This window comes from Pogona vitticeps, chromosome 1 (assembly GCF_051106095.1).
Source record: "Pogona vitticeps strain Pit_001003342236 chromosome 1, PviZW2.1, whole genome shotgun sequence".
Taxonomy (NCBI): domain Eukaryota; kingdom Metazoa; phylum Chordata; class Lepidosauria; order Squamata; family Agamidae; genus Pogona; species Pogona vitticeps.
This window is the reverse complement of record NC_135783.1, coordinates 142664030-142688132: the sequence shown is the minus strand read 5'-3', so window position 1 is coordinate 142688132 and position 24103 is coordinate 142664030. Positions and strand designations below refer to the sequence as shown.

General features: G+C 43.5%; 1 protein-coding gene and 1 pseudogene across 6 annotated transcripts in view; both read right to left on the bottom strand.

Annotated features, from left to right (window-relative positions):
• TDRD15 (tudor domain containing 15) overlaps positions 1-24103 on the bottom strand; it is a 93592-nt gene that overhangs the window by 40336 nt on the left and 29153 nt on the right. The window lies entirely within an intron of this gene.
• On the bottom strand, positions 21516-21670 carry LOC140703545 (U1 spliceosomal RNA; annotated as a pseudogene).

Sequence of the window (24103 nt, the reverse complement as noted above, 5' to 3'; positions counted from 1 at the left end):
TACAGCAATTTTGCTGGAACGGATTATCGTCGTCAAGTGGGACACCACTGTATCTTGTTTTTATTAGTTCCAAACTCTTCAACAGCTTTCATGATCTGATTGAAACATGTCAATTCTGGCAACAGGCCATAACTGGGGGATAAGAATTCCCTCCCCAACTCCAACGTGTTCACAGGGGTGCTCAGTCAAACTGCTCTGGTCTGTAGGTCTCCGGAGAAGCACACTCCGCACTGTGCAGATGGTGCTGCAGTATGGATGCCGGGCCCAGTCCCCTTCCTTCAGTGTTGTATCTCTCATCAGGTCGGATCACTTGCTTCCCACGCCCACCCCCTCGGGAACACTATGACAGTCCACTCTTGTGACTCAAACGTCATCCCGCCCACCTTCAGATTGGGAAAGTCTTTAAGTAATTCTTGGCTTTTCTTATACTCTAGCTCTCTGCGTCTTTCTTCTTCCTTCTTTTTCATCCAATTCTCTAATTCTGCCCCGAACCAACGTTAGCCCTGATTATTTATACTTTCCTCCCACATTGACATTTTTTTGCTTCTCTCCTTTTCCTTTCGCGTTCTCTTCCACCAAACAAATTTCTACCTTCCCCCTTTTCTCCTCAGCTATCATTTGTTGTTTTCCCGCCTCTGTCATCATTTCTCCCACACTCTTACTTGCGCCACTGATCGCCATTTCCTCCATTACGGCTTCAATCACTACAGACGGCACACTCTCACTCATATCTCCTTCACAGTTTTGAAATGGCTGGGAGAAATCAACATGCACAATTAATGTCATGCATTACTAAATACATAACTGGTATCTCATTTGCCTCATTGCTCCGAGGACAGCGTGTAAAGAGACAGAAGAATTAATAAACTTTATTATACTACTTAGCTGGCTGGATAGCTCAGTGTTTTAGGTACCTGGCTGCAGAGTCAGAGGTTGGAAGTTCAATTCCCCACTGTGCCTCCTGGGAGTACAGCCAGCCTATGTAGCCTTGGGCAAGCTGCACATTCGCAGGGAGCCTTTAGAAGAAGGGGATGGGAAACCACATCTGAGTATTCTCTACCTGGAAAACCCTAAAAAGGCTCACCATAAGTCATAATTGACTTGATGGCACATTTTACTACTTGCCAGAAACAAGGCACCATCCAGCCAAATGTAGACGTTTTCAACAAGGAAGTTATACATACTACATGTACAAGCTCCTGACAATTGCTATTGACAGAAATTGAGCCCTAATAACTTCAGCTAATTCACGTCCATGTGAATGCATAATCATTATGACAAGGGATGCAGAATTCCACTTTCCTACTGCAAAGCTTTGTTGAAGCTTTGCAGTTGAACCAAAACAGTTGTTCACATACCCTTAAAAATACTCACTCGGTAAAGATTGAGCATGCTGTGACCTACAGGAGCCACAAACTGGTGAAACAATCCTAGTATTAAGCAGAGTAAGGCAGCCATCTCAAAGGGCCGATGCTAGCAGACAGCAACTGCAGGCTCTTGGCTATTCCAGTTGAGCCTCTCTCAATGGTTTCCTTCTTTGAAGAGCACCAGACATCGTTAGCTTTCTTAGGCATCATTCCCATTACCTTGTGAACAGATGGAAATCCAATCTCCAACAGGAATCCATAAAGCTGGGTGCAAAGTAGGAAATGAAAGAGTCAGTTCACAGGCAAAGTTTCAATGGTGATGCATGAGAATGGAACAGAAAGGGTGAAATGGGGACTTTTTAATGAAAATTGATGCCAAAACAGTAGAATGCAATGGATAAACATCGGAGCAATGCGTTAGACCTTAAACCTAAATACATATTTTTAGGAAGGGCAACTTCTGAGTAGGATAATGCAACAAAGATCACAACTATGTGTGAGTCAATGAGATAGATGCAACAAGTTGTAAGTCATTCTCCGGAACAATATTATAATACCTGTTCTGGGTAAAAAGCCGATATTGAGAGAGAGGAAAAAAAAACCCACCACCTCAGAAGAGTAACTCATGAGTAGGGCAGCCCAACCAAATTCACCCTTCCCATCTGACTAGAAGGAACAAATGCAACCAGCACCAAAACATCTCCCCCCTCCTCACATTTCAGTGGCCGATCCAGAAGTTTGGGAGTTGTTCCCACTAGTTGGGTGGGACAGGTGAATTCTGTTGAGCTGCCCTATTCAGAAGTCACCTCTGGGCTGTTTTTTGCAATCTCAATTTTCTGCCCACAACAGATACTGGAATGTTGCTATCACCTGGTTTCTGTTTCATTAGCCTGGCTATTCTTATTCAGGCCACCCTCACACCCACCCACCCAACATTTCCACCAATGGGCATGAGGATTAGACTAAAGATATACTGTATACCTAAAAGAAGATGTATGAAAACATGCCTCTACCACATCACTTATACACTATTAAATGGTTAAAAGGCAGTTCTGGATTTCTTACTTCCTAGCGTTAGTGAAAATTAAGCAAGAGCAGTTGTGTAAATCACAAGAGACAAACTGTTACAAATTAGCAAGTTCACATTCCTAGGTGTGTAATTCAACCAAAAGATTCTGGCCATTAGATGTGAGACTGCTGGATGTCAGAAAGCAGAAACAACAGACCCAAACCTCATTTGACTTAAAAATATTGCTGGCATCTTGTATCGGTGTTAGAGTACTTCAGAAATTCAGTTAGCCAGCATAAGCAAAATTAAGTAGATCAAGTGGCAGGCAGTGTATTTTCAAAGCGTTTAAAAAAAAAAATCATTAGGAAAAACATTTCCTCAGTTACACTGTGAAGCAGCGACTTGTAAATTTCCTATTAGTTTCCTATTCTCATGTCTGAGGAAGAGAGAGATTAATTATGCTAATCATGTTATCTCTGTCCAAAGACAAGGAGTTGCAATTAAGGGAGGGAAACACACGCACGCACACACGCGCGGACACACACACGCACACACGCACGCACAGAGAGAGAGAGAGAGGAAAATCCAGTTGGAAATGTGTGTGTGTGTGTGTGTGTGTGTGTGTGTGTGTGTGTGTGTTTCCCTCCCTTTATATATATTTCTGTGAGAAACTACATGATAAGTATTACCCAGTAGATGCAAATCAAAATATAATGGGTCAGTTATTGGTTTTGCTGCTCGGCTTTAATAATATATGATCATCGCATCCTATATGGAGCCATTCAAGAGAACTCCTGGCACGAAATGCCTGTCTCAATGGGAAGTATTTTTTGTCAGCCGCATGAAATGCATCCATTGTAACAACATTTCCGTATGTCATCCTGGCATCAATAGGACCAGCTGTCTAGGCTAATGGAAGCATGCAATCATCCTGATGATTCCTGGAATAATCCAGGAGAGAAGATGATGATGATTACCTTTGAGACACCTGCCTTTAAAATGGCACAGGCTTTCCTTTCTTTTCCCCTGTAGTAACAGCCTATAATCTCTTCTGAGCAACTGTGAGGCTCCATTGGGATCCTTCACGTGTAATGTATTTATTTAGATGGAAGAATTTTAGGCTCGGAATGAAGCAATTTAGGATCGAAATGAAAAGTAAATGAGAAGTACAGGTTTGGTCATTTACGATCAATTTACTTTGGCTCCATATACACTGGCGCATGATGCACATTACTGGGCTGTGAGCAGGCAGCAAAGGATGCTGTTCTTCCTTAGCCATTTGCAATCACAGAATTTGGGGTTCAAGAAAAACTGAAACAAACTCCACAATTTTACTTTTTGAGGGATGTGTTCCCATCATCGGATCCCTTCCCATCTGAAACACTGGGAGAGAAGTCCATCTAGACTGGCTGTTTTATGTCCTTGTTCCAGTTTTTGTGGATTTTTTCAAATGTGGAGAGAAGTTTACAAAGTGTGTTATTTTGTGTTGGACTCCACTGTGTTTTTATGCTGCTGTTGAAAAAAAAAAATAAAACACTGTCCTTTTACCTCATATTATAAGGTGTCACTAAAACAAGGAACAGTTTATTTCTGTGGTTTTCAACCTTGGGTAACTAATGTGTTTTTGTACTACATTTCCCAGAAACCTTCGCCACTAGCTGTCCTGTTTGGGGTTTCTGAGAGTTGCTGTCCAGGAACACCAGGGTTACCCAAGGTTTGTAACCAGTTTTATTTGAAAACCTTTTAAACCAATCATATCACAATTTAGAGTCAAACCATAGGAGACACTCAGCTTATATATTGAAATGGTGCTCCCTCAAGTGCTAAAATGTATCTGTTTGTCACAGCATGTGCCTCCCTTAGTCAAATCCAAACATGAACTGCAAGTCCGACCAAACGTGCATCTTGGAGAAAACAATATGGTGGACGGAAACAAGCAGGTTAATTCTAGGGAAGACATATGCCCTTTAATAAGTACTTGATCTTTGAAAGTTTAAACCAGTTCAGCGTGGTTAAAAGAACCAAAAACAAACAATGGGAAGACAACATCCCACAATCCAAATCGAGTCCTGATCATTCGGCTTTCAAAACTTGGGTTAATGGCCATGTTAATAAATTGGCATAGAAATGAGTACAATGACAGAGCCAAGGGGCATTCCACAACCGAGTGCTTCAAAGCCCAGAACCGCCAAACAAGAAGTCAACAAGGCACCAGGGGGAATAGAGATGTACAGCTTGAGAGGCTGTATGGAGTTAATTTGAGTGTGTGTAGCACACAGTGAGCCACAGATAGGCCAGCATGAATAGATTCAAACGAGAGAGAAGGATTCAGAGACAAAGCAGTTATATCTGTCTCAAAGCCAAAATAATTCCATTGCAAAACTGGATTTTCTGAGAGCATCAAAACAAGACACCTCATAAGAACATGACTGTGGTGGATGAAATCAGATGACTGGATTCTGTTCCTGTCAATGACTGCATGAGGGCAATCGGGCAAGCCCTTCCCCAAGCTGTGGCAGGATCTCCTTTGCATACCTAATCTTGGGGCACTTAAGAAATTGAGGACAAGTCGGGGGGCTGCATGGAGGGGAAAAAAATCTTCTTTTGCATCTGTCCCCATGGAGTAGGCAGTGACTATTTCTTTCTCTGGTTGCCTTTCACTGGCCTGTTGCCTTCCAAGAGAGTGAAAGATTTGCCATTCCCTTTCTCCTCCTCTCAGTCCTTTTTAACCCTCAAGCTGTTAACATCTCTTTATTGAGAGTGGATTGAACCCCTCCTCTCTGAGCCAAGAGCTCAGGCCTCAGGGCTGGCTTATATATCAAATGTGGTGTCTCTCCCCCCCCCACACACACTAAACAAATGCAATAACCTTTTTTGGACTCCATCTTCTACCTGATTTATTGCTCCAGAGAACAGAACAGTAAGGTGAGTTTCAGCGCTCACCAGAACACTGTCACTGTTTACTCTGCTAATGAGCAGATCTAATAGGGCTTCCCACAGATTTCACAATTTACAACAAGCTGGAGAGAAAAATCGGCTGCACAATCACCATGAATATAAAAAGAAAAATAATTAATGGTATTTAGCCAAGGAGAAGACCATGGTAAATGGAGGAAAGAGGCAAGGCGGGAGCGGGGGGGGGGAGCATAAACTTTGGGTATTTAAATAGTTGTGTTTGGCCCAAGAACCTAAGACAATTGCCTCAGGACAATTTTTTTTTAAAAAAAAAAGCCTATTTGTCCACCGAATGAATAAACCACTTGGACCCAGAATGCACAACTCACACCAAATGGCTAAACCTCCTCCTGTGAGACACAGAAGCCCTGCAAGGTGAAGTGATCAAGCCCATCGTTTGGTTTAAGACGGTACGTCACAATGCATGTAAAAACATGTATATATCTAGACACAGTCTAGAATCTTGTTCATCAAGGCATCACATAATGTTATGCCTCCATAATTGGTCCGGGCATTCCATCCAGCAACAGGGATTGCTCAAGTTAATTGTGCAGCTGGTCACACAGTCAGCCCCTGTTTTGACCAACTGTGGAAGGCATCGGTAGAACTGTTTCATAAATAGCGCTTCTGCCTTGGGGTGACTGAAGCTACCCTGGGCATAATGTCAAGTTACATCCACGTGGCTACTCAATAGGATTTCAGCCAATGTGTTTAGAAAATTACAGCTTGAGAGAAATACATTTAGAAATGCATGATTTGGAGTTACCAAATTACTTTTTGTAATGGGTACTGTTTTCTCGTGATTTTCCAGTATTCCTTTTAAAGTCATTTTTGGAGGATTTTGACAGGAATCTTCCAAGCGTTGTCCCATTCTTTTAATAATCCAAAGTGGTAAGGGAAGCATGGCTTGGGTTTGTCTATTTGCAAAGTGCAGTAGAAGAAGTGACTATCTTAGAAAACTGACGTTTATTTCTTTGTATATTTTTTTTCTGGTGTGCTAACGTAGCAGGACAATGCATTAGTAAAACCCAGTACAACAAATTACAACTGTGAGAGGACTAATGGCAACAATAACCTGGGTTCTGCAAAGTAATGAGTAACATAAATTCCTTTATTAGGAAAAAAACTTCAAGCTTTGAGTAAGGCTAGGCAATTCATGGGGCAATATTGTGCAACCCAATGGCAAAAATCCTGTTGCTTGTCGCAATAAATCACACTAGAGTAAGCCCATTGAATTAATGGGGATTTGGTGAGTCACATCTCCATAAACCCCATTGTTTCAAATGGGCCAACACCGACTGGAACTGACTTTACTATATTAAGTCACAGTTAGAGTACCCAACATGAATCAATGGGACTGAGAAGAGTTGGCTCACTAAATCCCCACTGATTCAATCTGCCTACTGTAGTGTGATTTACTACACCAAGAAACAGGATTTTGGCCACTGTGTTATACATACTACATGCTCCTGGGGAAGTAGGAGACAAAGCCGCAGCAGCACCATTTTCCTGGAACATCTACTTTGACCTTGATCACACAGTATATCTGTAACATTTGCTAGCCAAAGTAGAGCCTGTAACAGAGATCAACTCTCTGCTTGTTCTCCAATTGTATTTTAGCTTTCAGCTACAACACCCAGGTTGACAACTGCTCAGTAACTTTTATTGTCCCACATGAAGGAAGTTCACTCCGGGTGACTGAAGCGTTGAATCATCTTCCTCTACCCAGACTGCTCTTTCTTCTAGTGCTAAGTGCATCCAGTATTTCACCCACCCACCCCCCTTTCACTGCACCACCTAAACCCTTCAGCTCTTACTTCCTAAGATGCTGGGTGATCTTTGTACTGTAGTATCTTTTCTTCCATTCCCCCAACACCCATCCAAAGGATACTGTAGAATCTGTCAAATCCCGGTAATTTCTTATGTGGAGGCACACTCTCTCTTCAGACTTCTTTTTCTCTTTTGTAAACCAGACAGCTGGGGCAGCAGTCGTTTAAAGGAACCTGCATAACTGTCTCCTGTCTCAACCCCCTCTATTTCTTGGCTATGTTTATCCGTTGCGCTTTTTCGATTTCTGTCAACATCTGCTGCAGTCACTGTACTGGCTCATCTCCTTACAACGTCTGAAATCTTTATAACCCAGTGATGTTTTCTGTCGAGACATCCAGCAACCAACAATTTGTGTAAAGCTAATAGTTACTCTTTGCCTTGGGGGAATATTATATCAGTGCCATCCTCCTATCCCTTTGTCTGTTTTTCTTTTCTTTGCGCAGTTATTTTCGGAACGGTCAATCATCAGACTGAGTGTATTGGCTTCCTTTTCTTCTTATTTTTCACACCTTTGTCTCTCTAAGTTTTGCAGGAAAGAGTGTTTCGTACACAGCGCTCCCTTCTCGCTCTTTTAAAGATTCTGACCACTGGTGCAAAGAAAAGCAAGAGTTTTCATTCTACTCTGGACTCAACTATATCCTAGCTTTAGCAACATCTTTTAGTGGTTTTTTTTTAAATCACCCTACAAGCTGCCTTTCAAATTCTAGCGAAAGAAAACATCTGATGATTCAATAAAGAAAAGGAAAAGGAAATGAACATGGAGAATACTCAGAAAATCTATTGTTCATCAAATTGCATGAAAACCTAAAGGGCTTAAGGCAAAAAAAAAAGTGGATTGGCATGAGAACCAATTTGTCTCTCTCTTTAAACAATGATTTACAGAACTGAGTGTTAGCTATTTGGAATTATTTTTGAATGGCTCTTACTTATGGTTATACCTATAGAGCAGTGGTCTCAAACCTTGGGCCTCCAGATGTTCTTGGACTTCAACTCCCAGAAATCCTGGCCAGCAGAGGTGATGGTGAAGGCTTCTGGGAGTTGTAGTCCAAGAACATCTGGAGGCCCCAAGGTTGGGGACCACTGCTATAGAGTAATGGTTCCCAGCCTTGGGTCCTCAGACATTCTGAGACTGCAAGTCCCAGAAGCCTTCACCACTAGCTCTGCTGGCCAGGATTTCTGGGAGTTGAAGTCCAAGAATGTCTGGAGACCCAAGGGTGACGATCACTGCTACAGAAGCCTATGAAGAAGCACCCATCAAATTCTATATAGGAACAACTGTACTTTGGAGATAAACGACTCCTTCTGGCATCACATTTGTGCCACATTTGGAAGCCTTTAACTTAAGACAGCAGAGACTGCCAACTTCTTAAGAAGCTGGAAGGAAAGGTCAGGGATGAGTGTAGGCCAATTGTTCCTAATTTTGGGTCCACAGATGTTCTTGGCCCAGTGTCCAGACCAGGATTTCTTGGATTTATAGTCCAAGAATATCTAGGGACTCAGGGTTGGGAAACAGTGATGGGGCAATACAAGGGTAAGCAAGCAGCTGCCAGCAAAGCTGCTGTGGATACATTTGATGGCTATTTTACTAATTGCAGGGAAAGGGTGAAGGAGAAGATCCCGTGACAAATGTAAAATGGAATTTGGCAGAATCCAAATGACATTTTCCCATAGTAGTACAGCAATCTTTTAAGGATGAAGATACACTTTTCTTCCTTTCACTCTTCTTTCCAGCTGTCAAATCAGCAGAGTAAAACAAGTTTTCTAAGCAACAGATTCCACCCTCTTATATCTACAATGTACAGACATATACTTTATAGATTTAAACAAGGGGTGGGCAACACAGTCTTTCAACTGTTGCTGGACTGCACTGTCTATCAGCCCTAGCCAACAGCACTCCAACAACATCTGGAGACCCACACTTGCGACTATCCCTGACTTACAAAGTCACTTCAACGTCTTCTTAGTTAAAATGAGCAGAGTAGATAGATTGAAAAGAGGCTACTCAAAAGATGTCCAAGAACTCATGGCACAGTGGTTAAACTGCTGTACTGCAGCCAAAACTGTGCTCACGACCCAGGGTTGAATCTCAGGTAGACGGCTCAAGGTTGATTCAGCCTTCTCTCCTTCTGAAGTGGGTAAAATGAGTACCCGGCTTGCTGGGGGGATGGGGGCGATGTGTAGCCTGCATAATTAACTTGTAAACCACCCAGAGATTGCTTGAAGTGCTATGGGGTGGAATATAAGCAGCACATTTTGCTCTGCTTAACTCCCCTGGCTGCACTGCTGTGAATGGTCTCCCTGAAAAGAGGGCCAAAGTTAAGGATGTAACCTCATGGCAGCATTCTAGGTTTCTGCTTGCAACTTGGCATCATACCAACATTTAGATTAAATGTTGGCACCATCAGTAACAGGTGAATATCCATGATCAAAACAGGATGCCTTCTTTTCCCTGTCTGATTACACAAACGGAATAACAGAAACACAAAAAGGGCCAGTGAAGAATATTAACCTGTACATCAGGATACCAAGAGGAATAGCTTTAGGGAGTTCTAAACACTATCCAGTCAAGGGAGATTTGGCATGAACGTATGTGATGGACATCAGGTTTCCCTAGATTGCCATCCACAGACTTTTCAAAAACTGTATAACCTCTGTGGTTAGGTATCTGTCAGTCTCTGTTACACCTGAAATTTCCTGTAAACAAAGAGCATTATGATAAATCTCTGGAGTCTCCCTGAAGCCTTGTTCTGCGGCTCTTAGCCTGAGGTCACTGTGCAGTCAGTCCTGCAGAAATTCCCCTCGACTATCAACGAAAGAGCCCGAAGCTGGTGTCTGGTGACACTGGGCCAATTTAATATGGAGCTCACACACCACACCACTTTGCAGGAAAAACTGGCATCTTTAGCAACTGTGTGAAATCTTCTCCTTCCCTTTCAGGTACTGAGAGAGAAAGAGTGAGAAAATTCAGAGACATCAAGCTGTCAGGGTGGAAATGTAATTGTCTCTGGGCATCTGCTGTTCAAGAACAAGACAGTTCTGACACAAAGCCCTGCCATTTTATAGCAATCCACTGACAAACTGTATAAAGGTGCTTGCCTTCTCTGAGACTAGAATGCCATGAAAGCGGATGACCTGCTGAGGCGGATGAGCATTTCAGTGGGGAGAAGAGCAGAGTTCTCAAAGCCTACGCCTGTAAAAATCCTGGGCGGATCTTTTCCAAAGGGCGGCCACGGTACCATGTTGCAGCAAAAAAGCAACAAAGCATCTTCTACACTTTGAAGATTAAGGCACTGTACTGCATAATGGGCCAGATTTATGCCAAATCAAACCTGTTAAGTCTTTTTTTAAGGCATTGCAGGATTCTTTACTGTCTTTCTGGATGGACATGATTTGACAATGTTAGCTGTGAAATCAGGAAAATCAGGGGCTTAAATAGTGCTAATTAAAACAGTCACAATATCGTTTCTGCCTATCATTGCACTGATCATCATGACAGTGATAAATGTTTTGGTCTCCATCCTCGGATGTCCTATCCTTGTAACTGGGCAGAGTGGGGAGCAGAGAGCAGCCCTTTCATCCAGCTTAGTCCTTCTACATGAGTACCAATTGGAGGAAGGGTCCAATGGCGAGGCCCCTTCAGCCCTGCCCCTTGGCTTGGCAGGTGAAGTTCTAGTGCAAGGCGGTGTCCTATCTACCTTAGCCTTTACGTCCTCCAGGCTGCCATCTTTATGTCTGCTCCTGCTGGCATACCCAAAACGCAGAGCAGCTTTACACCTTTGGGAGACATTTTGTATCCCATATGTCAGCCCACAGGGTGGAACTGATGCAGGAAAGTCTGCAAAGGAACTGTTGGCGGTGGCTGAACTCAAGATTAGGAAGGAGTTATTGGCAGGGCATAGAGTGCCCCCCCCCTTTCCTTTCTCCTCCTCTGCCCAACCTCTGGGCCTCTCCTCTGGGTGTTGTCCCTAAAAATTCCCCAGGCAAGTTAATTCACCACTTATCATGCCCCAAGGGAACATCAGTTAATGATGCCATTCCCTTTGAGTTTTGCACACTGTGCTATGGATCTTTCGAGCATGCAGTGGCACTGGTCAGGGCATGCAGTCCCTGGGCCTTGCCCATCAAATGTGACATTCAGTCAGCTTTTAGGCTGCTGCCAATCCACCCCAAATAATTTTCACTGCAGCAGTTTAAATTTCAAGGCAGATGGTATGTAGATAAGGCCATGCCCATGAACTGCTCTGTCTGTTGTGCAGCATTTGAGGTGTTCAGCAATTTCCTGGAGTGAGTGGTGAAGACTAAGGCAACACTGGCCTCAGTCACACACTACGGGGACAACTTCGCTTTTTATGAAGAGGGCTGGCTCCTCAGAGTACACGAACCTCTGGAGGCTCTTCCAAAACTTGGAGACTGTGCTGAGGCCTCCATTGGCAGAGGATGAGTCCCGTGATCAAGCTGGTTTTCCTGGGCATCCAACCGGGCACTGTTGCTAGTACATCTTCTCTCCCAGAGGAGACGTTGAGGCCTCTAGGGGAGCTTATCAAGTCCCTGCTCCCAAGAAAGAAGGGCACACACCTACAAGCAACATTGGATCACCTCAACTTGACATGTAGGGTGGTGGGCCCACGTTGGGCATTCTGTGCTAGGCTCATCAGGACCGTACCAGGCGTTTCTATACTACACCATCATATCAGGGTGATCAAGGACATGAAGCTATTGGTATGGCTGGCCTTCCTGGTGGAGTTGAAGTTTGCCAATGGTCATGAGAGGTAGGGACAAGTCTCAGGTTTATTTGGATGTGACAGCTAGTCTGTTTTGGGATGTATTTCACAGGGTGATGGTGTGCACACAAGTGGTTTCAGAAGTGGTTGGGAACTGATATCCTAAAGGCTTTAACCTTTTTGGATTTCTTTTTGATAGCAGTGTCAGTCACACTTTGGCAAAAAGAATTTGCTGACAAATATGTTAAGTCCTAGTGTTAACAACCAGGTTGTGGTCACGATGGTCAACAGGCAGCCATCTAGGGGGTTATGCACCTTGTACACAGGCTGATACTCTTATATCTGATAGTTAACATTAGATATTCAGCTAAGTTTGTTCACTTCCAAGAGGACAGGTTCCATCTGCTGCCACCACACGCAAACATCACTTCAGATGCATTCTCATCACAGGGACTCTGGAGCCTTGGATGCAAGAAATAGCCCAGGGAGTATATAATTTGGTTACCCCTTCCACCTTCTGGGCTTACAGTTCTGCTTCAGGGGTTTTCCTGTACTTCTTGGAGAGCAAGGAGTACATAGCCTCCTTACTCACAGAGGAGGCAGAAGTGCTGAGAGTGTCTCGTGTCCCTCTGGGCAGAGGGTCTGGAACCCAAGACAATGTATACTCATCTAGAGGTAATGTCCTTCCTTAGTCAAGCACAGTGCTTCCCTGAAGCCTGCAGGATGTTCTGGGTTAGACAAGCCATAGCAGGTTGGGCTCTGCCACTAACTGGGCAGAATGAATGAATGAATGAATGAATGAATGAATGAATGAATGAATGAATGAATGAATGAATGAATGAATGAATGGCCACTCTGGGGGCACCCAATGGGAGACACCCTATCACACTCCATGTTCTAGGTGCAATATTAGGAAATCTGGGCAAGATATGCTGGTCCAAGTATGAGGCCTTCTTCTTTAAGGCAGCTTAAACACTGGATTTCTTTATGGCCTTCAGGGCAGGTTTGCTGATGGCCAGATCCATCCAGGATATCTCAGGCTGAGCCCAGCCGAAGCAAGATGTTTCATTTGAGAAAGGTGACTTGAGGTTTCTGAAGACAGATTAACAGGACCAGGGTTCCAATACATGCCTAAAAATCCTAGACGGGAGTTAGTCCTTGACCTGTCTGCAGAACCTGGACCTTTCTGGGGCATCACCCACTGTGTGAGGGATCCCCTCTGGTACATTCCAGCAGCACATCACTCACATACAGGGAGCCAGCCTCAGGGCCATGCTTGCTCAGGATGGTTTTCCACATGAGAACTCATTCTTTTAGAATTTGTGAAGCAACTGGGCTTACCTCCTGAATGCCCACAGGAAGTTGGTACATACCGGTCAGCTGCATGTAAGTCTTATTTTTGGGTTCCCATGGTGATATATAGATGTCCCCTCCCTCAGTTCTCCCAACAGGAAGGCCAAAGAAGGTCTGGCTAGACAGGCACAGCATTGTCTATTGGGCAGGAGAATGACCTGCCAACATCAAAAGGACTGGACTCAACATATTCCATTACACGGACTTGGGACTTCAAACCTACCTGCGACCCCACCATCCGGATGATGTGGTCTCTTAGCGAGGTGGGTATGGTGGGGGACTCAAGAGCTCCACAAGGTGGACATCTCAAGGCAGAAGGTGACCTGGGCAACCGGTCACAGGGTGGTGGGTTGGGGGTGGCAGCTGGATATGGCACACAGGTAACCTATTCAGGTTTGCAGTTCTCTTCTGTGAGAAGGGAGTACATTTATCAGACTGGGGACAAAATGTGTGTCTGAGGGGACCATAGAGCGTTGGTTGCAGCTGCAATTGTCTGATGGGAGCTGAGAAGTGGCCAGCTTTTCGGGCAGTTTGGGGCATCGGGGTGGAGCCAGGCAGGCAAGAGCCAGTTGCCCCTGGGTTACAGAGGAATCCCCTCAAGGGGAGTTGGAATTTGGTCTGGCCTAGCCTTGGGTGGGTGGGTGGGGGCAAAGGCCAAGCCATGTCCCTGTATGGCAGGAAGCACAGAGTGGGATACACCCGCATGGTCTCCACAAGACTGCCACTCTGATTGGGGGGTGGGGGGTGGGATGGCATTCAGGTCTCCCAGTTCACTGATCCTGTTTCCAGTGCTGTGCCAGGAACTGCTGCTGTCATCAAAACAGTTGTGGCCCTTCCTTTCAAAATAGGTTGTGGTGGTTATTATGCATTGACAGCCTTGGTGGAGAAGAAGACTGAGACTCAGAAGGGCAGCAAATAAGGAACTTAGAAAAGATAATCACCGGAGACTGAGATCGAGATCATCCATACTCTTGTATTCCCAGTCCCCAAAGTATGGGTGTGAAAGCAGGACAGTAAAGAAAGCTGACAAGGGGAAACATTGATTCGTTTGAAATATGGTGCTGGAAATTATCTTTGCAGAAACCCTGGACTGCCAGAAAGAGAAACCAATGAGTCCTAGATTAAATCAAGCCTGAACTATCTCTGGGGGCAAAACTGCTGAAACTGAGGGTGTCCTATTTTGGGCACCTCATAAGAAGGCAGGATTCTCTGGAAAAAGACAATAATGATGGGAAAGGCAGATGGCAGCAGGAAAAGAGGAAGGCCAAACATGAGACGGATTGACTCCCTAAAGGAACCCACAACCTTGAGTTTACAAGAATTGAGAAGGGTCATACAGGATAGAATATTTTGGAGATCAGAGGTGATTTGATGTCACATAGCAACAACTACTACCTCCTGATCATATACTGAATTTCATGATGGAAAAAAAAATGTTGGGAACAACTACCCATGTACATGTATGTTGTTTTTATTGCATGTGCTGTGAAGTCAGAACTGACTTATAGGGACCTAATAGGGCTTCCAAGGTATGGAAGATATTTTAAGGACTGGTTTTATCAGTTCCATACCCCCAATGAGCTTCCATGGCTGAGTGGGGATTCCAAACCAAGGCCTCCTGAGTCCATCACTCTATCCACTACACCACACTGGAGTATAGTCATACATCTACATAAAAAGAGGGAGAGAAGCTAGCAGTCCAGATACATCTTAGTTCACCTTCAATTGTTCTTTCTCTGTTGCATAATTCATCTTTATTTCATGTCTCCCTCCTGCATCTCTCCTCTTTCACCCTTCGTGCTGCTGAAGTACACATAACACTCATTGCTAGGGGGAGAAGGAGATGGTTTCCCTGCAGTGATATGAAAGGCATGCTTACACATATTTGCTGGTATTACAATGTTATGACATGAAACATAAACACCTCCACTGTATCTAAACTTAGTTCTGAGCTTCTTCTCTCTCTCTTTTCACTAAAAGCCTAATCTGGCCTGCCACATGTGGGATTTAACCTTAAACCAATACACATAGGGCTTTCAAGGTAAGTGAGTTGTTTAAGGAGTGCTTTTACCAGTTCCAACAGGGACATGGTGGTGCTGTGGGTTAAATCGCAAAAAAAGCCTCTGGGCTGTAAGGTTGTAAGATCAGCAGTTTGAACCCAGGCAACGGAATGAGCTCCCGTCGCTTGTCCCATCTCTTGCCAACCTAGCCGTTTGAAGGCATGTAAAAATGCAAATAGATAAATAGGTAACACCTTGGTGGGAAGGTAATGGCGTTCCGTGTCTAGTTGCACTTGCCACGTGACCACAGAAACTGTTTACGGACAAAATGCTGGCTCTACGGCTTGGAAACGGGGATGAGCACCACCCCCTAGAGTCTGACACGACTGGACAATTTGTCAAGGGGAACCTTTTCCTTTACCAGTTCCACACCACCAGCTTCAATGGCTTAGCAGGGATTCAGACCCAGGAATCCTGAGTCCTAGTGTCTCTCTATCCAATACACCAACCACACTGGGTGAAATTATTGATGGCTCTCTTGAAATTGTGATTCATTTTTCAGTGTTGTCTAAAGATGTTAAATAAACCCCTTCCCTCCAACTTCCATAGGCACATATCTTATTGACTTGACTAGATTGCATGGTCCCTGGCCTTTAACTTTTTTCTTCACCTTGTTTTCATTTTAATTACAGTATTTCTCAACATAAAAAGTACAGTACATGTTACTGAATATAAAATACAGGCTACAGGTCAATCTTCTATGTTCACCTAGACGAGATACAAGCCAGAATATTTACTAGGTCTTACTCTCTTATGTGTCAAAGCTTACATAATGCTGTAAATTTAATACTGCCTTACTACAAAAATTCTAAGGTGCTTAAGGGAGATAAATTGGCAGGCTTGACAGAAGAGGGTGGCAAAAGAATAAAGTAAGAAATCTCTTCATAAAGTCTGGGGGGAGAAGGGCAATTCAAAGAAAGGAGGTGCAAACAAAATGCTGTTCAAGGTGTTGCAACAAAGGTTTGTACCAGATATAGAGCAAAAAATGCTTGATGTTCAAGCTGAATTTCAAAAAGAGACCCTAAGGATAATATTGCAATTATGCATTAGCTACTGATTGTGTAGATCATGGAAAGCTATGGGTTGTTCTAAAATAAATGATGTGCCACATCATCTGGACATGCAGCTACTGTTAGGTCAGAATACGGAGAACAGAATGATTTCCCATAAGCAAAGATGTCAGACAAGGGTGTATTTTAATCTCCTCCTCTGTTCAGTTTATATGCAGGACATATCCCATATAAAGCTGGATTAGATTTATAAAAAGGAAAAATATATAATTTAAGATATGCAAATGATATCCTATTACTGGTAGGAAATAGCAATGATTGAAATGACTCCCGGTTTTTGAATATCTAAGACAAAAATCGTGACTGCAAAAGAATTACATGGTTTTAATATTGACAAGAAATTTAAATGGCTAAGGATTTTCTGTATCTTGATTTAATCACTAATTCAAATGGAGACTGCAGCCAGAAAATGAAATGAATACTAAGTCTTGAGAGGGCTCTTGAAAGAACTAGAAAAGATAATCTATACTAATGGTTCCCAACCTTGGGTAACCGAGGTGTTCTTGGACTGCAATTCCCAGAAGCCTTTACAGCCATGTTGACCAGGATTTCTGAGAGCTGCAGCCCAAGAACACCTGGGTTACCCAAGGTTGGGAACCACTAATCTATACAATGGAATCATGATTATTATGTATGAATGTGAAAACTGAACAATGAAGAAATCTGATAGGCAATAAAAACAATTAATTCAAAATATTGTGTTGGAACAGAGTTACTGTTAACTGACAGAAAGATAAATGGATGCTAGATCAAGTCTCAAATCTTTCTTTACAAAAAAGGTAAAGTTGAGGCTATTATACCTTGCGCACATTGTGAAAAAGAGAAGAATCACCAGAAAAGACAATAATGCTGGGAAAAGTTGAAGGCAAAGGAAAAGAAGAAGACCAAATAAGAGATAGATTAACTCAATAAAGGAACACATGACCTTGAGTTTGTAACATCTGAGCAAGGCTGTTAATGATAGGACCTTTTGGTGGTCACTAGTTCGCAGGGTTGTCAACATTCAGACATGACTTGATGGCACATACCAACAAAAGATCCACTGATTAGATTATATCATTTAGCTCCCACAGAGTTTTTAAAACTTGCATATATTTTAAAACTCTTGTAGTTATTCCATTTTATGATGTTTTTTGACAATATTAAAAAACAAGGACAGGCTGTATAACTTTCTTCAAGTTCCTCTGCAATTCTTTCACCGTTCTTTTACTAAATGTGCCAGAGTTCTGCCACATCATTTAAGGATACCAGGTACACCTACATAGTAGTCCTGCTCATGACATCTCTGTAAGAATATTTTCAAACATACCTCAGTAATGTTGGAGGGACACTGCCCTCAAAGACGTTTCCGTTAAACTTTGCTGTAAGTGAAATTCTGTAACAGTACTGTATAAAACAAAGACTGGGTGAAAAAAAGATCTTTTTGAAAGCACTGACAATATGGGACAGATTAATTATGGCTGTGTTTTATAAAGAGGCAGTGGAAGAAAACAGCAATGGCCACAAATGCCTGAGTAACTGTTTTGCTAACAAACAAAAAAAAAAACAAAAAAAACTGTTAATACTTACTAATAGAGTGGACAGTTGGCAACACAGTCTTAGAAGTATTGCCTTTAATTAGAAATATAATTGGGAATTCCACATAGGAAGGGAAAGTAGTTCTCAATATGTTAACTTTCAGATAAATGTTTTCAACAATTAAATGTCTTGGGTTTGGATTTTTAGTTTTGGTTTTTAAACTGTCTAAGCTGTAGGTCAAATGTTCGGATAAAATAAGTCCAAGCAAAATTGCCTTTTGTTGTACACAGACTTATCTTTCCCTCATTGTACTATTTCAGAGTTTTCTGTTTAAGTAATAAAGCTTCTAATCTTCTTTGCAGCAGTATCTACCAGCATAAGAACAATGGTGGAAACACTTGGAATTAATAGTTCAGCAGCTTAGGGCAGGGCAGGCATTCATCAAATAGAAATAACAACTATGACTGGATGCATAATTCTAATTTCAAAATCTCAGATTTGGCTTCAAATAACAACAGTGGGATTACTTATTATTGTGCCCCTAATGTTCCCTGGCTTAACTTCATTGTCCATTCATTACATAAAGTTATACCAGTCACACAATGTTCTTTAGTTTTGTTGAAAGAACTTTCCCTCCAAAACATATGCTGAATGTTTCCTTACTGGATTATCACCGGGTTGCAGCCAGAGATATTCACACACTGAGCATTCCCCTTGAAATCAGTGGGGCTTGTGGCAGTCCTAATGACATTTTCATTGACTTCAGTGGTGCTTCTCTTTGTCTGAGAAGGCATGAATCCACGCCACTCTTTGCAGACCATGCTTGCACACTTTACGAAAGAATGGTCCATTTAAACTCAGAGACTATTATAGGATAAATGGAAGGACACTAAATTTAAGCACGAAGTTCGAGACCCTAGGAGCTGCCATCAAGAAAGCAACCTCATGTTCCTACCAAATACCTCTCCAGTGAAGACAGGACAGAGAGGAGGACCTTTCCCAAGGATCTTAAAACCCATCCAGGAATGCTCAGATGAAGTCATTTTTCTTTATGATAAATTAGAAGTCAACTGTTGGCTTCCACCACCATCACCCATTGGCTAACTGTGGAGAGTGGAATTAGAAAACCTGAGCATAGCTCACAAAACATACTATGAAGCATAGGGATACGAGAGACAGGGCACAAAATAAACAGTATACCATAGGCTCCAAAATTGGAAGAGGGCAGCAAAATATACTGGGATGTTGTTGTTTAGTCGTGTCCAACTCTTCGTGACCCCATGGACCAGAGCACGCCAGGGCCTCCTGTCTTCCACTGCCTCCCAGAGTTGGGTCAAATTCATGTTGGTCGCTTTGATGGCACTGTCCAACCATTTCATCCTTTGTCTTCCCCTTCTCCTCCTGCCTTCACACTTTCCTAACATCAGTGTCTTCAGCGTACTGGGATATCAAAGTGCAAATATTGTAAATAGCAGGAAAAGATGCCAGATGTGCCTTGTATGTAAAAATAAAGTTTACAGAGTAATGAAAACGGAAGAAAAATATTCGAAAAAAGACACTTCAAATATTCTGTGCATTGTGATCCCATACATTTGCGCAGAAGCATGTCTAAATGTGCTTACTGAGACTAGTAAATGCATTCAGGATTGAAGCCTAGGTTTGACAAGTCATACATTTATTGTTCAGCAACACTTCACAAAATAAGTAATTCATCCACTCAATGTAACATCACTGACTTGTAAAATGTTGCAAGAATTTGAGCACATATTGGGTGCTTCCAGATGGATGACTCCCAGTGCTACCGATCAAGACACATTGTACAGTTGTTCCATATTTTCTTTCATAACAGTTTTTTTCTCTCCAGTGGAAAGAAAAAAAAAATAAGAATAAAACTGAACAAAAGAGGAAGGAAACACAGGAAGGCTTAAAATGAAAAATAACATTTTCTCTCCTTCCCTTTCTTTAGATGTAGCAGTGCAAATTCTCACTCAAAATGGGCCCATCTACAGCCCCAAGGATAAAGGAAAACATTCAGCCAGACGTCATAAGAAAAAAAAATCAACAAAACCTCACCATAAATCAAATAAAACAAAGACGAAAGGACAAGGAAAAACAGTGGAGCACAGGAGGCTACTAATGCAATGCACTAAATAATTAAAATATCTTTCTCCATGGGGAAATGAATGAATGTCATTGATCCTACACCAAATGGCTAGCTATTCACAGGTAGGTCACCTCTCTGGAGTGTTCCATGATTTGAGACGGCAAGGAACACTTTGCTGTTTTACTGGTATAAAGATTGGCCAGACCAACTAGCAAAATTCTGGACAAGAGAGGACCTTTGAGGTAGAACTGGGAGGAGGTGGGGCATGGCTTTCCCACACGAGATGCAGCAGGAGTGGGGGCGTAAGCTACGTATATAAGACAACACTGCTCTTCACTATATCCTCTTGTTGGCAGACCCTGAAGGGGGTCAGTGCTCCAGTGTCCAAAGGCACTGGCAGGGGAGGTGTACTTTTTGTTGTTGTCCTGATCAGGACTGAGATGCAACTTCATTTGACTCTAGCCTTTCCTGTCATCCTCATCACATTTGCATGACACACATTACCTGTAGATTGGTATCTAACGGCTCACCTTTTCAGAGCAACAGTCGCATCACTCAGGTTTTGTCAGCATCAGCAGTGGGGCTGTGTGCCGTTGTCTTGTGTCTCTTCTTTGGGGTGTGCCTTTCCTGAGACTTAACTCACACCACCGGACAGTCTTGGGCATCTTGCTCCTGCTACAGAGCAAAGGTTGGCGCTTTCTCGGGAGTTCTTCATAGCTAGGTTCTCTTAGGGGCACATTCTTTGTATGCAACACTTTCCAGGATCTCCTTGCTGTTCAAGCAGACACACACTGCATGCAGATTTCTTCCTTACTGGGTTTTTCTTTGGGCAATGGCTCCTAAGGAATATTTAGGTGGGAAGAAAGGAAAAGGACCAGACCCAAGAGTCCACACTCCCGGTCAGATGTCCCCTTCCCTCCCAAATTCCTCTTCCTCTGATGATGATGATGAACCACATGTGACTGCCATATTGGAGTGCCTTGAGGCCCCTGAGGGTTACGGCTAATGGATCTCAGGCCCAGGATTGGGATGGCTTCGGTTCCTTTCCATGTAGTACCAATTAATTCTGCACTGCAGCAGTGCCCCTTGCCTCTGCTGCTGGTTTTGCATCTCTGCCCTGAGACATGAGAGATACCTCCACGACTTCAACAGAGCCTATAAAAAGGTTAACCACCTGCTGTGTCTTCCTCTCCAAGATTAGTGTGCCAATATACCATATTTTTCGCTCCATAAAATGCACTTTTTCTCTCCAAAAAGGTGGGAGAGAAAGTACATGCATCTTATGGAGTGAATGCAATAACCCAGGGTTCAGCCACCACCACCCAAAAGCCTCCCACTGCCATGCCAGGAGACCTCTGAACTGGCAGCAGAGACTGCTTGTTGTTCAGACCTCAGCATTCTGCACTGCTGGCTTTTCAATATCTGTTCCCTGCAGCTCAACTGGAAAACCAGCAACACAAACAGGCCTGTGATAGCAAGCAATGCAAACAGCCAAGGACCAAAAGGGAAGGAGTGATTCTATAAAAACCAGGGGAAACCAGAAACACAGTCCCCCATTTAGGCAGTTGATTTTCCCACATTTGGGGAAATCACAGGGGTCAGCTCATCTGAAGTGCAATAGATGAGCTTTACCCTGGGAAAACCACTCTTATAAGAATGGTATCTTCCCTGCCAGGTCTGAGTTGGAATGTCCCCTAAACCACCTGCCCCTTTCTGTGGCCTATCCCCCAAAGGCATGGTGACCTCCAGCTGCACCTCCTGATCAGAACAGGGTTGCACAGCCCCAGTGCTGAAAGAGGCCAGGAGAGCTCCTCAGTGTTTTGGGGTGCCCCACAGGACTCCCATCAGGGGCTAGATGTTCCTCCCACAATCCTCCAGTGCACATATATTAGCATACCTAATATGTGGGGAAGGCAGGGAAAGCAGGGGAAATTGAAACTCAGTTAGTGAAGAGGCTGCTTGTCTGCTTCCTTGCTAGTCCAAGCAGTTAGAGAGCTGCTTGTTTTTCTTTAAAAGCTTCTTGTTTTGAGTTAAACCCTGTTTGGATTAAAAGGTGCTCCGTTTGAGTTGAAACCTGCTTGCCTGGGAAGCGGCTGATCAGCTGTTAGGTGGGGAAAGGGCAGGAACGGAGAAGAGCACAAAATGGCTGCCGTCTGCAGGCTGCCTGCTGGCATTTAGCTGTTTGGGGCTCTTTTTTGGCTGTTCTGGGGTCTACCAAGGCACTGTGAAGAGCCAGGCTCATTCTACAGTACCTGGTAAGTGAATTTCTTTTAGGTTTTTTAAAGTTTCTGACCTTTTTCAATGTATTTCTATGGGAAATTTGGATTCAACTGGCAAACTTTTCAACTAGTTCTGGGCATCTAATAGAGAATGTATTTCCAAAGGGTGTTGCAGCAAGGAAACTAACTGTGCCTCATGACTTCTAACTGGATTACAGTACCTGCTTCCTGATTTCAGTTACTCTAGTTTGTATTCAGTTTTTTTGGCTGGTCAAGAACATTGTTCCTGGCTTTGTGTGTTGTGCCTTGCATGCTATAACGTTCAATTATGTCAGAAAATGGAGATTTGGTCTTATGCTGAGCATGTGCTACTGCTGGTGAATGGGAACAGGTTAAGCTTTGTGTTGCTGTTCTTTTGCATAACCTAAAGTAAATAAGGAAAACCAGCTGTTAAATAGTTTAATTCTACTATTTATCCTCCACACAACTAAAAGGGACCTCTCAATGCAGTGCCCAATCAGACAAACCATTTCTAATTTAATATAGGATTGAGCTGTAGATGGGCAGAGTTGCACAACAATCTCATCTGTCATTTCTATAAGCATGGGGAGGAGGTGGATGAAAGGAAATGTAAAATATAGGTAGCGTGGTATAGGTCTTATCACTGGCTGATAATGGTCTATATGTACTTGAATTAAATTTATGGTACATGAGTACACAAAGCTTTAAGTCTCTCCATTTGTTAATGACAGTGGTAATGGTTCTTAATGCCACTGTTGACTGCTGTTCACTTTACATGGTTCAAATGTTATTCTGTTATAGTGTATTAAATATTTTATTACACTATTTGGTTCAGAATATATTTTCCCTGTTTAACCCCTCTAAAAATTATGTGCGTCTTAAGATCCGGAGCGTCTTATGGAGCAAAAAATACGGTAACTGCACACGCAAGAACCATGTATTCCAAGGTGGAACTCTGTCAGGCAGATGGCATTGACTTGTCTGCCACTAGCCACCATCAATTATATCTTTCTAGCTGATTTACAGAAGGGTCTTTCATCTGACAGGTGCTTGACTAAATCCGTCTTCTGTGGCAGGAACTAAAGAAGTAACATATGTGCACGCCCCACACCAAAACCACAGTCCCCTAGTCTAAAGTGTAGAGGCCTGTAGGATAATGGAATCTGTCAGGAAAACATACTAGATGAACTCAATGGTTGGCCTGTAGCCATTCATTCTGAGTTACGAGGGGGTGCTGGTAGGAGGCCACCCTTCACATGCTGAGGCTTATTTATGAATGGGGTTAAGAATTTCTCAGCCTTCTTGTAAGCATGACTGTAGCAAACACCCTGTCTTCCTATATTATATCCAGTGGTGCCCCGTATAGCGACGTTAATCCGTTCCAGGATTAACGTCGCTATACGGAAACATCGTAAAGCGAAATAAAAAAACCAATTGAAACGCATAAAAACCCGGTTAATGCGTTCCAATGGACTAAAAACTGGCAGGGACAGGGTGGGTGGGGGAGCCCAGGAGCCCGATCCAGGCTGGGGAAAGCGGCGGGGGGTGGCTGCCAGCGAAGGGGACAGGGTGGGTGGGGGGACCCCTTCACCCTGTCCCCGCCGCCCCGCGCTGCCGAGCCCAGGATGCCTGACAGGCATCGGGTCTCCCCACCTTCCCCCCGCGGCTTGGATCCGGCTTGGATCTGACCCGTGGGGGCTACCCCGGGCATGGCTGGACTCTTGGGAGTCCAGCCATGGCAGGGCTAGCCCCCGCGGGTCCGATCCAAGCCGCGGGGGGAGGATGGGAGAGCGGGGGGATCCAGATGCCTTTCAGGCATCCCGGGCTTGGATCCCACCCGCCGCCGGTTACCCAAGGCTGGGTAACTGGCGGCGGG